Source organism: Pelobates fuscus, chromosome 4 (genome assembly GCF_036172605.1).
Source record: "Pelobates fuscus isolate aPelFus1 chromosome 4, aPelFus1.pri, whole genome shotgun sequence".
NCBI lineage: Eukaryota > Metazoa > Chordata > Amphibia > Anura > Pelobatidae > Pelobates > Pelobates fuscus.
This window is the reverse complement of record NC_086320.1, coordinates 277061803-277068228: the sequence shown is the minus strand read 5'-3', so window position 1 is coordinate 277068228 and position 6426 is coordinate 277061803.

The window sequence follows — 6426 nt, the reverse complement described above, 5'->3', positions numbered from 1 at the left end:
TGACCATTTCTGATAGTGCCTCCCTCCCTTTCCCGGTCAAGTGTGGTGTTCCCCAAGGCTCTATACTCGGCCTCCTTATTATTCACATTATGTATAAATGATCTACCTAACGTCTGCAAAGCCTCAACTGTAAACATGTATGCCGACGACACTGGAATCTACGCTAGTATGTCCAATCTACCACAGCTTGAGGCTGTGCTCCAAGACCAGTTCGCAGAGATAGAAAAGTGGATTGTGGTTAACAAACTCTTCCTAAACACTGACAAAACTGTCACAATGATCTTTTGAACTGTACCTAAATTACATAAACTACAAAATCAACAACTATGTATCAGAATAAATTCACATAGCACACTGACCACAGTATATTCTTTCAAATATCTAGGTATGTTACTAGACCCCAATCTACTCTTTGGCCTTCACATTAAAAAAACTCTTCAAAACTTTATCCAAAACTAGGCGCCCTGTACAGAAACAAATCCTGCCTAAGCCCTACAGTAAGGAAACAGATAATGCAACAAATGTGAATGCCGGTAATTGATTATGGGGATGTAGTGTATGCACCTGCACTGCAAAATCACCTTTGATAAACCTAATACATTGTATAATTCATTCTGCCACTTTGTACTAGAATGCAATAATTGACCCACCATTGTGACATGTAATAAGGTCTAAACTGGCTATCGTTGAAATCCTGAAGCACTCTCCAGCTTTCTAGCCTTGTGCATAAGAGATTTTCTGGGAAGCTCCCCACTATACCTGAATAGATCAATCTCCCCAACTGTTCCCACCTCCTATAACCTCCAGTACCAACACGTTTTTTTGCATACCGCAACACAGAAATAAACTGTCTCGATCCTCTGTAGATCTGTAATATTATATTGTACCCTATTGTAACAATGCAGTGATGGGAAGCCCAGCACATACTTGAAAACAAGAGAATTCTCAATGTATCCTTCCTGGTAAAATATTTTATAAATAAATAAATATCAAACAATTGCAAACACAACACAGGTTCATAAAAAAACATATTTGTTAAATATATGTGTGGCCCAATTATTGACACACTTTAGCTGATTCTTTGTGGTACTTCCCTTTGCCAAGACAATAGTTCTGTGTTTTCTCCCATAATATCCTATAATGCCTAAGTGTATCATACTAAGTGTATTTTTATATTAATATATACATATATTAATATAAAAATAAACGTATAATTAAATTACACATGTATATATATAATATATAATTATATATATTGTATATACATATTATTATAAAATCTAAATAATAAGTAAATAAAAATAAATAAAAAAAATGTAAAAATAATAAAAAAATGTTTAAATAATTATATATATATAAATTTATTCTAACTGTTTTTTGATATTAGTATATATATATATATATATATATATATATATATATATATATATAGAAAGATCACTCTTGCACTCCAACTTTGAAGTTTGGTACCAGGTGCACAGTTCCAAATAAATACAAGTATCAAAAAGAATTTTACCGGCACTCGTGGGTTTTCTTTTCCAATTTATTACGGTAGTACTATTTCAGTCAACGTTTCAGCTCCCGGTCGGAGCTTTCATCAGGACACCAAAGACATTGAATATAATGCAAAACACACTTATAAAGGACATCTAAAATAACATAACCAATAGACACTCACCTGTTCAGCTGAAATCTGTTCATTCCGATTTTCGGCGTGCACTCAGCGTCACTGCGCATGTCAGATACCCGGCATATACTTCCGTGTCACATGACCGAGAGGAGGTTCAATGATTGGGTGCGTCACGGTTACTAGGCAACCGCTGATGCATTCAGCCCGGTTTGCCTACTATGTGATCAGCCGCTCTCGTAAGAGCTTTCCCCCATGTTATATGTTATATATATATACTTCGGGTAAATAGTGATCAGCACTCTCGGTCTTTAGCAGGTTAAAACTTACATTTTATTGAAATCCATTAAAAGATCAACGTTTCGGGGGCGTGGCCTAACACCCGAGCCGCATGGACGTGTTCCTCTAGAGCTCCGAGGAGATACACGCTAAAGGAGGAAAACTAACCGGGCTACATACCAAACTTCGGTACAAAAACCTGCAGGGACCGACACGATGTCACACCGCTCCGCCAAGAAACCGGCGAAAGCGGATAAAGCAACCTTTTTTATGGCTAAAGTCGCAAATCCCAAACGCCGCGACGGCCGTGAAGAAATCCAAGATGGCGGCGGCCACGGATCCAGGGAGGATTCTCCATCCCCTCCCTCCTCACCCACCTCAATACTAGAGGATACCCCCCTTACAATCACCACAATGAAGTCCTTCATGGCGGATTTCACCCTGCAGATACAGGGCACCATTGCAGGGCAAATAAAAACGCTAGCCGGCGAACTTAAAAGGGACATACAAGACCTGGGCCTACGCACGTCTCACATGGAGAACACAATCAGCAAGCATGCCTCCGCGCACAACAGCATGGCTGACCAGCTACACCGTGTGCAACAACTTCTCCGTGAACAAAACCTGAAAATTGCTGACTTGGAAGATAGGTCCAGGAGAAATAATTTACGCATCAGGGGTATCCCTGAATCGATCACAAATGAAGCCCTGCACAACTACCTCCAGGCCTTTTTCCTGGAACTGATCCCAGAAGTTCACCCGGATCAAGTGGTCCTAGATAGAACACACCAACTCAGGAGACCCCAACATCTTCCTACCTCAGCAGCCAGAGATGTAATAACCAGAGTGCATTTTTTCCATGTCAAGGAGAAAATTGTCAAAGCAGCTAGAAAAGATAATATATCCTCTCAATATGGGAACCTGAAGATCTTTGCGGATTTGTCAGCGCACACACTCCAATTTCGCAAATCGCTTGCACCTATCACTACCACACTGAGGGCGCAGGAGGTTCCGTACCAATGGGGCTTCCAAGCAAAGCTTATTGTCCACCACGACAACTCCAATCACCCCATCTCTTCTGTGGAAGAAGGCTTGAAGAAGCTGGCGGACTGGGGGCTCCCTGGGCCGGACGTACCTGCGCAACCTGTTACAAAAATACCGAGACTGTCGGCAGACTGGTCCAAGGCCTAACGTGAAGGCTGAGTATATGCTGCATGATTGCTAGACCAATACCTCATTAACCGTTCCAATATTGTTTATATGTTGTGCCATTGCTCACTGATTCACCTGGTCCCACGACCTTCAGTGAAAAGAGGATATGTTTGTATAATGCTTATTGTTGTGAGTACTATCTGACGTACATAATGACCGCAACAACTTTTAGTTGACGGCTAGAATAGGCGCTGCCCATTAGCAGATACACTCCAAGACAAACTGGTCCCTGTTACTTAAGCATAAATAGGGCAAGGCACTGATGGATATTGGTTGTGCCTCATGTAGCGAGGTCTCTTCCACCCACGCACTAAGGAGATAATCCCAAATTTTCACCTCCTACACGTGACTCCCACCCCCCTAGATACGGTCGTCAGAACACCAGATCGACCGATAGCCACGTCACCCACCACCTGTGCCCAGTATAACTAGGCACGATATAGCTCAAGTGGTTTTGAGCTCTTTGTCACTTGTTTATAAATGTTTTTCTATGTTATCCCTATCTCCACTCCCCCCCTCACCAAGTTGGATTTCAATCTACTGCACCGTTGTGATTACCAACAGACCTACCATTACACAGCTGAGCAATATTATGTACTGCACACTAGTCACCTCACAATACCATACGCTTTATGAATATGAGACTCATGAGTCATCGCCTACCCAATATCTAATACTCTGTTATGAAAATAGTCTCCTATAACGTGAAGGGACTTAATTCCCCAAATAAAAGAAGCCTATTACTTCAGACGCTACAACACCAACATATAGATATAGCGTGTATCCAGGAAACCCATTTTAAATCACCCATAGAACCAAAGCTATCAAAATATGGCCTGTATGACGGCTGGAGGATCTCGCATCCCATGGAGAGGGACTACACGTTCCACTCCGCGGTGCATAATACTTATTCCCGCATAGACGCATTCCTACTAGACAGCAGATCCCTGGCCCAAATGGCGGAATGTAAAATTGGATCATTTGCTTGGTCAGATCATTGCCCAGTTTACATTACACTACATGACGCGTTCCAATTCCAGGGGCGAGGGACCTGGAAACTTAATGAGTCGCTACTCTCTGACGATTCCTTTGCTGACCTAGTAAAAAACTAATTAGACCGCTACTTCCGACTGAATGGTGAGGGAGAGGTATCAGAAACCTCGGTTTGGCTAGCCCATAAGGCGGTCATCCGAGGCCTATTCATTAAGAGATCAGCATACTTGAAACGACAGAGACAGGGAGAACTTCTCCGATGTCAAGAACAAATTGCAGAACTAACAAATAGGAACAAGGCCAACCCCACCAGGAAACTTGCTGCGGAACTTCAGCAAGCCTACCGAAAACTACATACATTGAACGCAGCGAAAACTGCGTATTTACTAAATAGATTGAGAGCGACTAACTACCACTCCGGTGGAAACGCTAACAAGTACTTAGCAGCACAACTGCAGGACAAACTGTCCACTAATAGAATAGCACACATACTGGGGGAAGACGGGACAAAAAAACTAGGGCCCCAAGAGATTAGTGACACGTTCGCCACCTTCTACTCCAGACTGTATAATTTGAAAGACGACCCCAATACACACACCCCCACTGCAGCTGAAGTGAAAACATTTCTGGACCGCATTAAACTACCCCAACTCTCACAAAGCCAAATAGACACCCTGACACGCCCCCTCACGGTGACGAAGATCTTAGACACTATCAGGGAATTGCCTAATGGCAAATCACCTGGAGCGGATGGGTTTTCCAATCTCTACTATAAAAAGTACGCCTTGACCTTGGCACCACACCTGCTGGATACCTTCCACCAGGCGATGGAGAGGGGAGCACTGCCGCCGGATATGCTGCGGGCCACCATAGTGACCCTGCCAAAACCCGGTAAATCGACTGACAACTGTAAAAATTTCCGGCCTATCTCCCTACTCAATACGGACGCTAAGCTGTATGCAAAAATCTTGGCTAACCGATTTGCCCCTTTGCTGCCCTCCCTTATCAAAGATGACCAAACTGGCTTTGTGAGAGGAAGACAGGGCCTGGATAACACCCGAAAGCTATCGGTGGTTCTCCAGCAACTTAGGGGGGCCAGAGGGGGCGGTCTCCTGTTAGCATTAGATGCCGAAAAAGCGTTTGACCGCCTTGGCTGGCCCTTCCTTCAGGGGGTACTGGAGGCATATGGGGTCCCATCTCAAGTTTGCCGACAAATATTCGCACTCTATGCGAGCCCCTCGGCACAAGTACTCCAGTCGGGTTTCCTCTCCTCCCCTTTCCAGATAACCAATGGTACGAGGCAGGGGTGCCCGCTCTCCCCGTTGTTGTACGTCCTGGCTTTAGAACCATTGTTAGAGGGGATCAGAACTAATGATGAAATCCAAGGAGTTAAGATCTGCCACAAAGTGGTCAAGGTAGGAGCTTTTGCGGATGACATCTTACTTTATCTAACTCATCCAGGTACCACACTCCCCGTAGTTATGAGGCTGATCAAGGAATATGGGAGGGTGTCCTACTACTCCCTCAACACGTCCAAAACTCAGGCACTAGGCATATCACTACCAACCACCCTAACCAAACAACTTCAGCGGGACTACACGTTCGAATGGAGAACTGATACTATCACGTACTTGGGGATTACATACACGAGAGCCCACCCTGCTCTGTTCGCTGCAAACTATGTGGTGGTATGGAACAACTGTCGTAACTTACTTAAAAAAATGGTCACCACTATACCTGTCTTGGACGGAAAGGATCATAGCGATCAAAATGTCAATCCTACCTAGGCTACTCTATCTGTTTCGTAACCTGCCACTAGAACTCCCCAGATCCTTTTTTAAAACGGTCCAATCAGATATAAACCAATTTGTGTGGAAAGGGGGCAAACCCAGAGTGACACAAGCCTTGCTAAATGCACCTAGACGAGAGGGGGGACTGGCGCTGCCTAACATACACACGTATTACTGTGCAACTATCATAGCCACTGCCCTCCCACATTTCCTCCAAACACCACCCCCACAATGGGTACAACTAGAACGAGAGCTGGTGGCCCCACACACTTTAGCCAACGTAGTATGGATACCAAAAAAATCTAGACCACAATGGCCCCTAGCACCTCACTCGATTGAGCTACTTCTAAAGCTCTGGGACAAACACACGACACAACTTAGCGGCCACAATGGCTTATCACTGGCAACACCGATCATGTCCTTCACATATTGCATCCCCACATTTCACGCCACTCCATGGCACGTCCGGGGTATCACTCACCTGACACACCTGTACGAACAAGGCAAACTGCTCAGCTTTGAAGA